The following is a 12,135-nucleotide window of genomic DNA, read 5'->3' on the forward strand; positions in this document are numbered from 1 at the left end:
GTAAGATACGATATAGGATATTCCCAAACCGTGAAAAACTCTCATCAACGTTTCAAACAAAACAGTATCATCTTTCCTTGGTTCTGAACAGAGGCACTACTAAAAATCTTGGTACCTGTTTAAACACTGCAAAAACTACCCTGTGTTGACAGGTAAAACCATAAGTTTGGGTTTAAATCCCAGTTTTTTCCTTCACCTGCATGAAAGACCTCAGGCTGGACCTGTGACGCCTAGCACCCCCACGCCCATCCTCTCTCCACCCGTGCTGCCTCTGACCTCTGGCACCAAAAGGCCTCCACAAATTCCCAGAACACTCTGGGGATGACACACCCCTGGGGATGGAACTGGGACTCCGGTACTAGTCTCTTCAAGCCACTGTCCAACCAACTCTGTGTCCAACCCTCACCCGCAGCCCCATTCAATCTCCAGCTCCAGTCGGCAGCGCTCACCAAGGCAACTGGCACAGCCTGGTGGCTGCCTTTCTAGTTCCAACCTGCTGCCTCTGTACTACGAGGGAACTGAACTCTACTCTCCATTCAGTCAACAAATATTTTCTGCACACTGACTATATGCCATCCTGCTCTAAACACTATAAATCACAACATTCTCCTGCTCAAACTAGAATAGCTCATCACCTATGGCAATTTTTCAAACAGTGCTCTATTTTTATCTATTTTATATACTGAGTTCCTGCATAAAATTTCCTTTTAACAAAGTGATTCACAGCTTTAAAAGTTTGAAAACCCCGACTTCAAAATAAAATCAAATAACCTTCCTATCTAACCATCACCTCAGCACTAACTGAGCCTCATCTGTACCCCCATCAACCTTGCAGATGGTTCCACAGTGCCATCCCCTCTCTGGCACAGTCTCTTCCTCCTTTCCACATGGCCTGTCATCCTACTAAGTGACCCTCTCTCTGTACCTATGCACCTGTTAATTCTCTACCCAGCCTTCCAGGCTGAGGAAGCTGTGAAACCGTCCCAAATGCCCTACACCCATCCCCCAACAGGCTCAGCTATTTTTTTTGTAAAGCTACTAGCTTCTGCTATATTTTGCACACTTTCATTTCACAAATACTGTACTACAATAGTCTATTTGAACATCTACCTCTATAATATCTCCCCCTCTCTCTCAGATTTTGTGGGCAGTGACTAAGTCTTTTACTTTACTTTCTGGCACCTGTCAGTGTACAGAGCTCTCCTCCTCTCAAGGGTAAGCTGCCTGAGTGATATTAGTAGGTTTCTCTTCTTCTCAATCTAAAATATAAATTTCCCTACCTGTTGATGTATGGCAAAACCAATACAATATTGTAAAGTAATAAACACTCTCTGATTAAAAAAAATAAAAATAAAAAATAAAAAAAAACAAAAAACAAAAAAAATTTCCCTACCCAAGTGATCAAAATAAATATCACTAACAGTAAACAGCTTTCTAGGTGGCACAGTGGTAAAGAAATCGCTTGCCAATGCAGGAGACACGAGAAATGTGGGTTTGATCCCTGGGTCAGGAAGATCCCCTGCAGAAGGAAATGGCAACCCACTCCAGTACTCTTGCCTGGGAAATACCATGGACAGAGGAGCCTGGCAGGCTACATTCCATGGGGTTGTGCAGAGTCAGACACGACTGAGCACGCAGGCACACACACAACTAATGTTTACATGAAAAGATGGCCATGGAAGGAACAGTCCTACTCACGGCTTGGGGAAAAGTTTGCAGTCAGTGAACATCTGCTTCACTGACTATGCGAAAGCCTTGTTGTGATATGGATCACAACAAACTACAGAAAATTCTTAAAGAGATGGGAATACCGGACCACCTTACCTAATTCCTGAGAAACCTGTACGCAGGTCAAGAAGCAACAGTCAGAATCAGACATGGTTACAATGGTTCAAACTTGGGAAAGAGGTATGTCAAGGCTATGTACTGTCACCCCGCTTATTTTTTGTTTTCAATATTTATTCATTTAGTTTTTTTATTTATTTTTAATTGAAGGTAATTGCATTACAGTACTGCATTGGTTCTACCAAACATTAACAGGAGTCAGCCACAGGCACCCATGTCCCCCCACTTCCATCCCCATCCCACCCCTCTAGGTTGTCATCGAGCAAAAACACGGAATGCTTCACAAATCTGCGTGTCATCCTTGCACAGGGGCCATGCTAATCTTCTGTATATTCTTCCAATTTTAGTATATGTACTGCCGAATCAACTATCACCCTGTTCATTTGACTTATATGCAGAGTACATCATATGAAATGCCAGGCTGGATTCAAGGCTGCGCAAGCTGGAGTCAAAATTGCCAGAAGAAATATCAACAACCTCAGATATGCAGATGACACCACCCTGATGGCAGAAAGTGAAGAGGAACTAAAAAGCCTCTTGATGAGGATGAAAGAAGAGAGTAAAGAGCTGGCTTAAAACTCAGCGTTCAAAAATCGAAGATCATGGTATCTGGCCCCAGCACTCTGTGGCAAATAGAAGGGGAAAAGGAGGCAACAGTGACAGATTTTATTTTCTTGGGCTCCAAAATCATTGCGGATGGTGACTGCAGTCACTGAAATTAAAAGATGCTTGCTCCTTGGAAGGAAAGCTAGGAAGGAAAGCTGACAAATCTAGACAGCATATTAAAAAGCAGAAACATCACTTTGCCGACCAAGGCCCGTATAGTCAAAGCTACAGTTTTCCAGTAGTCATGTACAGACGTGAGACCTGAACCATAAAAAAAGCCGAACGCTGAAGAGCTGATGCTTTCGAACTGTGGTACCGAAGAAGACTGGAGAGCCTCTTGGACTGGAAAAAGATCAAACCAATCAATCCTAAAAGAGGTCAACCCTAAATATTTAGTGGAAGGAATGATGCTGAAGTTGAAGCTCCAACACTTTGGCCACATAATGCGAAGAGCCAACTCACCTGAATCTAGCGAAGACTGAGGGCAGGAGGAGAAGGGGGTGACAGAGAATGAGATGACTGGATGGCATCACCAATTCAATGGACATGAGTTTGAGCAAACTCCAGAAGATATAGTGAAGGACAGAGAAGCCTGCACACTGCAGACAGTGAGGTTGCAAAGAGTCCGACACAACTGATTTCAACAGTAACAACTTGAAATCACAGCAGCTTCTGACATGAAAGAGTAAGTACCCAATGACACATATGAAACAATCTTACTAAAACTGTTTAACTTGAATCTAGAGTTAAGAGAAAAATTCAAAACATGTAACATTCTATAAGACAACTGACTGACACTCATCAAAGGGTTATAAAAAGCAGAAAGTCAAGAGGACTACTCTAGATGAAAAGAAATTAAACAATATCCAGGTGCAATGCAAGAAACCTTGACCAAAACCAAACCAACAATGAAAGATATTTTTCTGATGGGAGCAGGGGGAGGAACTGAATATTAGATAATACTATAAATATGATTAAGTAATATTATGAAACTGTTTTTAATTTTCCTTAGAAATATTAATAGTATTGTGGCTGTAAAGGAGAATGTTCTTATTTTTATATTGTTCTTAGGCAATGTATGCTGAAATATTTAAGAATGAAGTATCATGATGTATGTACGATAAAAAGCCTTTGACTGTGTGGATCACAAGAACTGTGGAAAATTCTTAAACAGATGGGAATACCAGACCACCTCACCTCCCTCCTGAGAAATCTGTATGCAGGTCAAGCAGCAGCAGTTAGAACTGGACATGGAACAATGGACTGGTTCCAAATTGAGAAAGGAGAACGTCAAAGCTGTATACTGTCACCCTGTTTATTTTACTTCTATGCAGAGTACATCATGGGAATGCCAGGCTGGATGAATGAAGTACAAGCTGGAATCAAGATTCCTAGGAGAAGTATCAATAACCTCAGATATGCAGATGACACCATCCTTATGGTAGAAAGCAAAGAAGAACTAAAAAAAGCCTCTTGATAAAACTCAAAGAGAAGAGTGAAAACGCTGGCTTAAAACTCAACATCCAAAAATTGAAGATCATGGCATCTGGTCCCATCACTTCATGGCAAATAGATGGGAGAAAAAAAAGGAAACAGTGACAGAGTTTCTTTTCTTGAGCTCCAAAGTCACTGCAGATGGTGACTGCAGCCATAAAATTAAAAGACGCTTGCTCCTTGGAAGAGCTATGACCAACCTAGACTGTGTATTAAAAGTAGAGACAACATCTTGCCAACAAAGGTCCCTCTACTCAAAGTTATGGTTTTTCCAGTAGTCATGTATGGATATGGGAGTTGGACCATAAAGAAAGCTGAGCACCGAAGAATTGATGCTTTTGAACTGTGGTGTTGGAAAAGATTCTTGAGAGTCCCTTGGACTGCAAGAAGACCCACCCAGTCCATCCTAAAGGAAATCAGTCCTGAATATTCATTGGAAGGACTGATGCTGAAGCTCCTATACTTTGGCAACCTAATGCGAAGAACTGACTCACTGGTAAAGACCCTGATGCTGGGAAAGATTGAAGGTGGGAGAAGGGGATAAGAGGATGAGATGGTTGGATGGCATCACCACCTCGATGGAAATGAATTTGATCAAGCTCCGGGAGTTGGTGACGGACAGGGAATCCTGGCATGCTGCAGTCCGTGGGGTCACAGAGGGTCAGACACAGCTGAGCATGAACGTGCATTTTATGCATTATTTAAAAAGTGCTTATTTATGTTTATACACAGTGTGTATGGGCTTCCCGGGAGGCTCAGCAGTAAAGTATCCTCCCCTGGAAAAGGAAATGGCAGCCCACTCCATATTCTTGCCTGGGAAACCCCATGGACAAAGGAGCCTGGTGGGCTACAGTCCACGGGATTACACAGAGTCGGACAGGACTTAGCAGTTCTGTTCAGTTGCTCAGTCATGTCCAACTCTTTGCGATCCTATGGACTGTAGCACGCCAGGCCTCCCTGTCCATCACTTCCAATGAGCAGTTGAACAACAACAATATTCACGTCATCTGAAGCAAAACTATATTCTGAAGAACTATCCTCTTCTGAGAAACCAGTAGTATATATGCTGCTCAGACAATCAGAGAAAGTATCTGTATAAAATTCACCAAAAAAGTTTCTTCACTCAAAATTTTGTGACGTCATTTTTTGAAAATTTTACACCTATAATATACACAAGGTTGGAGCAAAAACCCAATGGAGCAAGATGTGAACGATAATAACAATCGCGAATTGTACAATGAACCCGTGATCAATATGAAGCTCTAACAATGTTACACGATGATGTCAATTGTATCAAGTCTACAAACATGTCTCCAATCAACAACATTTTGGTAACAAAACATGTATTAATACATCTCCAGTTAATAAAGTCATAATTGCATGTAGGGGTAAGAAATACTACAGAGAAACCCGGGCACTTTGCTCAGTTTCCTCCAACACTAACATTTTGCACAACTATGATATTGCCACCAGCAAACTACATCCACTGATCTTATTCAGATTTCTCCAGTTTTACTTGTACTAATCTGCATGTGAGTTTGCATTCACAGCTTTTTATCCCATTAATCATTAAGTACTTGAGGAACTGAATGCAAAATAAACAAATTGTTTTTGCTTCTTAAATTATCGTGTACCAACTATCTCAATAATCTACTCTTTATTTTCATCATCAAATTCCAACCTCCAGAGAAAGAGCTAACACACACAATGCTGATGCTTCTGTAGCAACACTGCAGCCAACTTTTCTTTAAGATTTATTTATTTTTTGGCTGTGCTGGGTCTCCCTTGCTGCATGCAGGCTTTCTCTAGTTGCGGAGAGTGGGAGCTATTCTCTAGTTGCGGTGCGCAGGCTTCTCTTTGCACTGGCATCTCCTGCTGCAGAGTACGTGCTCTAGGGCACCTGGGCTTGGGTAGCTAGGGCACACTGGCTCAGTAGTTGTGGCCTCAGGCTGCAGAGCACTGGCTCAGTAGTTGTGGCACAGGAGCTTACTTGCTTCCCGCCATGTGGGATCTTCCCGGACCAGGGATTTAACTGATGTTCCTTGCACTGTAAGGCGGATTCTTAACCACTGAAACACCAGGAAAGCCCGCTGCAGCCAACTTTTGAGGAAAATCCCCTTTCACAAACCCAGAATGAAGATATGTCTTTTTCAACATAAAATGATTTCTGTATTCTCCAGAATTAAGCTGAACTTTGCTTCTAAGGGTTGGCCCTCTGGACTGTCCCAGACAGTTCTATGGAAATAGAAAAATACCACTTACTTCTTAGAGATCAAATGAAGAGCTATAAAAATATTTCTCATACACTATCAACAAAACATGCAAAAAGCAACTATAAAACCACAACTGTAAAACCTCTAGAAGAAAACACAAAAGAAATTCTTGGTGATCCTGGGTTAGGCTATCATTTTTTAAATACAATACCAAAAGCATGATCCCAAAAAAAAAAAAAAAAAAAAAAAAACTGTTAAGTTCGATTTCTCGAATTTTAATATTCTGCTATTCAAGAGACACTGTTGAGGAGTTCCCTGGTGGCCTTGTGGTTAGGATTCTTGGCTTTCACAGCTGTGGGAGGGATTCAATCCCTAGTTGTGGAACTGAGATCCTCCACGCGGCATGGCAAAAAAAAAAAAAAAAAAAAAAAAAGACACTGTTAGGAGAATTAAGGATAAGCCCTCGAACAGGAGAAAATATTTTCTCAGTATGCACCTTATAAAGAACTTCTATTGTAAATACATGAGAAACTCTCAAAACTCAATATTAAGAAAACCCATTTTTTTAAATGGGCAAAAGATTTATTTTTTTAATGGGCAAAGATTTTAAAAGATAATTCTCCAAAGTATGTGGATGGCAAATAATACTCGGTACAATTAGTCATGAGGCAAATGCAAATTCAAAACACAACGAGAGAGCAGTATACACCTCTTAGGACAGTTTTCAAAACCACACTGACAAGAACACACACTAGACAGAGAGGAATGAGGCTCACACACTACTGCAGGGAATGCCAGAAACCACCACGCTGCTTTCCAAAGGAACCGCGCACTTTGCGGCACTCAACAATCCTGCTGCTCGGTATTCACAATGACACCTGTACATGAGCGCTTAAGCAACTGTATTCATGATCGCCCAAACTAGAACTAGCTCCAATGGTCTTCTGATGAATGCATAAACAAACCGGTGTGTCCCAACAAAGGAGTATTTGGCAATAAACAGAACTAAGTGCTGACACATGGCACAACAGGAATTAACCTCAAATGCACTCTGCCAAGTAAAGACATGGAACCCAAAGGGCTGCACACTGTACAGTTCCATTTATGTGACACAGAGGAGTGACTGCTGAGGGCTAGAGGAAATGCTCAGTTACCAAGGCGCGTGATCAAAGTTCTCAGGGGGTGAGCCTATTCTACACCTTGACTGTGACAGCGTTTCCACAACCGCAGAAAGTCACAGAATGTACACAGGGCTGTTAACATGCACAAAGTATACATTGAAATAATTTAAAAAGAAATTTGTTTGGAAAACAATTTGGCAGTTTCTTATAAAGTTAAGATGACCCAACAATTCCATGGCTAGCTATTTACTCAAAAGAATTAATAACAAATATCTACACCAAGACTTATAAGTGAACATGCAAAGTGGAAGTAACTCAGTCGTGTCTAACTCTTTGTGACCCCATGGGCTCCTCTGTCCAGTGAGTTCTCCAGGCAAGAATGCTGGAGTGGGTTGCCATTTCCTTCCCCAGTAAGTGAATATACAAGCACTTATATTCATAACAACTGAGACACACAACAATACGCCTCTCAAAATCATGCTGACCAAAGCCAGATACAAAGGAACATGGACTGTGAGACGATCTATGTGAAATTCTAGGGATGGCAAACTAATCTACAGTCACAGAAAGCACATCAGTGACTGCCAAGGGACACAAGGAAAATTCGGTGGTGACAAAAATGTTCTATCTTTTTGCGGGTGATTTTTGACCGCAGTATGCGGCTTGTGGGATCTTAGTTCCCTGAATAAGGATCAAACCTGTGCTCTCAGCAGTGGAAGCACAGAGTCCTAACCACTGGACCACAAGGAAACTCCCTCAAAATGTTCTACATCTTGATTGAAGTAAAGATACTCAAAAGGGTGCATGCATTGGTCAAAACTCAAACTACATACTTAAAAAAGATGCAAGTTTATTGTATTTATAGTTAACAAAACTGATTTTAAAACACAATGTTAATGAACACTTGACTCTTAGCATAACCCTATGGAATGAGCAAAAAACTCTCCAACAAAGCTGAGGCTCAGAGAGAGTCTGTCCACACCTTGAGCACTGCCTGGACTGGAGCCAGTATTATTCCAATGAAATCTTTTTTCCTTATTATTTCACCTCACATATTTACAGCTTGAAATTTAAATCATTTGATCAACTTTTCCCTATTACTGGGATAAACGATTGGCTTCAATCTGCTTAAAAACTATCTCCAAAACCAAACAAATATGTAATCCAGGATAGAGGTGAAGGACAACATCTATAAAAGTCACTGTGGGGACAAGTGACAACATTCGGATATTGATATATTACAGAATTATTGTTAATTTCTTAAATGTGAATATGCTGATGCGGTCATGTGGGAGAGGGTCCCTATTCTTAGGAAGCGCATGGCAAAGTATTTCAGGAGAAAAGTATCACACTGACAGCTTACTTTCTAATGGTTCATCAAAAAAGAAAACATAAAGTAGAATGTTTACAACTGGTGAATCTAAACTAAAGGTATGCAAGGCTCACCTATATTTGTCTTTGAACTTCACTGTAGGTTTGAAACATTTTTTAAGTATAACGAAAAAAGACCTGAAGCTTTACAATTTTTTTATCATTTACAAATTATTTTACTTTGTGAAAATTAGTATATCAATGTTTATCCACTTTAGATGAAATTTCCAAGAAAAAAAATTTATAAAATCAGATACTAGAAACAGTTTTGAATCAAACACTTTTAAATCTATGAGTGAAAACTATAAACTCCACTCTTCCCCTGGCAGTTCAGTGGCGAGGAATCCGCCTGCCAATGCAGGGGACACAGGTTCCACCCTTGGTCTGGGAAGATCCCAAATGCCTCAGCGCCTAAGTCTGTGCACCACAATTCCTAAGCCTGTGCTCTAGAGCTCACGAGTCGCTACTGCGGAGCCTGCATGTTGCAACTACCGCAGCCCGTGCGCCTAGAGCCCGTGCTGGCTTAAGAGGAGCCACTGCAGGGACAAGACCACGCACTGCAACGAAGAGCAAAGGCCACAAAGACCCAGAGACGCTAAAACAAATAAAATTTAAATAAAATTATTTCTTAAATTATGAATGCCAACTTTTAAGTGTGAAAAGAATGATACAATTTGAAAATAACAATTTGGCAACTATTATGTAATGACTGACTCAGGCAAAGCACTGTGCAAGGATTAAAATGCGTGAAATTTTGATGGTAAACAGGACATTTACATAGCCTCTCCCAACCAGGTATGTCTCCGATTGTAAGGGAAAGACAGTAAATCCACAGCGGAGAGAGCTGGCAGACACCACCTCAAACCAAGCAATCAAAGTTAATAATAACCATCGCCATCGGACTAAGTGACATCACGCGACTCTTGATCTGCTGCCCTAAGGACACACCGCTCCTTCAGCACTCCTGCCAAAACACAGGACCTCAATCTCATCAAGAGAGTGCATACAACAAACCCATATTGAGGGACAGTCTCCATTTCAAAAGGTCAAGGTTATGAAAGACAAAGACTGAAAAACTACTCTAGGCTAACAGAGCTGAAAGAGATCCAATGGCTAAATGCAACACATAATCCTACATTAAAAACCCAAGCCACCATAATAATTTCTAAAATAATACTGAATTTAAAATCATAAAAACCTATAAATTACACATTAATATCTAAAGATCTTATTCAGTATTAATTTCCTGGTTCTGATAACTGTACTATGGCTATGTAAGAAAACATCTGCATTTTTAAGGCATAGTAGTATAGTATATAGCGTTAGTCACTCAGTTGTGTTCGACTCTTTGCAACCCCATGGGCTGTAGCCCGCTAGGCCCTTCTGTCCATGGGATTCTCCAGGCAAGAATTCTGGAGTGGGTTGCCATCCCCTTCTCCAGGGGATCCTCCTGACCCAGAGATAGAACCGGGGCCTCCTGCATTGAAGGCAGATTGTTTACCATCTGAGCTAAAGGGAATTCCTTTTTAAGGCATAAAAACACTGTTTAGAAGTGAGGTGTATCGTGTCTGCAACTTACTCACAGGGAACAGACAGGTAGTTCCTAGGCAGAGGTGGTGTGATGGGTAAATGGGTCAGCAGGCACAAATCTCCTTTCATAAGGGGATGGGATGTACAACATGGTGACTATGGTCAACAATACTGTGTTGTACGATTTGTATGTGAAAACTGCTAAGAGAACAGATCTTAAAAAGTTCTCTTTGCAAGAAAAAAAATTTGTAACTATAGGTGGTACTGAATGCTAGCTAGACTTGTTGTAGTGATCAGCCCATAATATATACAAATATGGAATCATTATGCTGTTCACTTGAAACTAACATAATGTTGTATGTCAACTGCATTTCAATTTAAAAAAAAGTACAGATAAGTTGACACATGAGAAACACTAAGCAGTGCCTGGAGCACCCACAGTGGGCACCAAATTCATGTTAGTTTTTGTCATGAAATGTAAGATAAAAATTGACTATGAAATTCAAGATGAGACTTCAAACATAGACAGTAATAAGAGAAGTCTAATGAACAAAAACACTAATCCTATCTTGGGTAGAAAAAAAATCTTTCTGTCCATGGCTGTTATGATAGTAAACAACTAAAAATAAAACCTCAATGCTCCATTGAGGATTGGTTAAATAAAATCAGACCATAAATGCTCCAAAACTATTAAAGTCACAATGTATGCTATGAAAGAGCATTCTACATCGTGTATTACTGTTAACTGAATTAAACAGGAATCCGGAGAGTATGTAAAAGCATGAGCCCATGTTTATAAAATATTTAATACACGCACATATCCTTCTTTGGGGGGCAAGGAGCGCAGACTCCCCCAGATGCTTGGGGGTTCCTGCAGGATGGACAGCAGTGGCGGCGGTGGGGGGGGAGGCTGAAGTCTTCCTATTAATCCCCTTAATTTCTGCTCCTCCAAATGCAAGAGTTTGGTTTGTATCGAGGCTTTTGTTGTGACCTAAATGCTTTTTCACACTAGCCTGGTAACCCTTGTATTTCCTAAACTAGAATCCCAAGAATGGGGATTGATCCAGTGCATCTTTTCAGGCAAGATGTCAGGTTACCAGCCAGGATATAGACTTAATATAGACACAGGAGGAGAGAAAGGGGGCAAAGGGCAGGTAGAACAGTCAGATTAACTTCCAAAAATTTTTGTACAACCAGGAAGGAGATAAGGCAAACAAATAAGTGAAGGAAATACTCCTTTCTGTGGAGCTGTTACTCCCCCAGGCATGGGGAACTGTGATTAGAAAGAACATATCACACTGCTGGGCTTCCCTCGTAGCTCACCTGGTTAAGAATCCACCTGCGATGCAGGAGAACCCGGTTCGATTCCTGGGTCAGATAGATCTGCTGGAGAAGGGATAAGCTACCCACTTCAGTATTCTGGACTGGAGAATTCCATGGACTGTATAGTCCACGGGGTCGCAAAGAGTAAGGCACAACTGAACGACTTTCACATCGCACTGATAGCTATCCTGTTTGTACATAAACTCTCATTACAGAAGGATCAGAGTCCCATTTAAGTAGTAGTCTTCAGTTCAGTGGCTCAGTCGTGTCCGACTCTTTGCGACCCTGTGGACTGCAGCACGCCAGGCCTCTCTGTCCATCACCAACTCCAGGAGTTTACTCAAACTCATGTCCATTGAGTCAGTGATGCCATCCACCCATCTCATCCTCTGTTGTCCCCTTCTCCTCCCGCCTTCAATCTTTCCCAGCATCAAGGTCTTTTCCAATGAGTCAGCTCTTCGCATCAGGTGGCAAAGTACTGGATGGAGTTTCAGCTTCAGCATCCGCTACACTATCAGTAGTAGTCTTACAGATCATTAAATACTAGCAGAAAGAATCTAAGAACTGGAGAATTTCAAACAATCAATAGATAAACAAATTTAAAATTCTAATGATAAAAAGGGTACATTTCT

General features: G+C 41.1%; 1 protein-coding gene and 1 non-coding gene across 6 annotated transcripts in view; both read right to left on the reverse strand.

The window, feature by feature from the left end:
- Positions 1-12,135, reverse strand: part of LOC102406873 (cat eye syndrome critical region protein 2) — a 117,904-nt gene that overhangs the window by 92,092 nt on the left and 13,677 nt on the right. The window lies entirely within an intron of this gene.
- On the reverse strand, positions 2,110-2,213 carry LOC112584764. Its single transcript, XR_003109171.1, has one exon. It is a non-coding gene; the product is annotated as a U6 spliceosomal RNA (small nuclear RNA).

Source organism: Bubalus bubalis, chromosome 4, assembly GCF_019923935.1.
Source record: "Bubalus bubalis isolate 160015118507 breed Murrah chromosome 4, NDDB_SH_1, whole genome shotgun sequence".
Classification (NCBI taxonomy): Eukaryota; Metazoa; Chordata; class Mammalia; order Artiodactyla; family Bovidae; genus Bubalus; species Bubalus bubalis.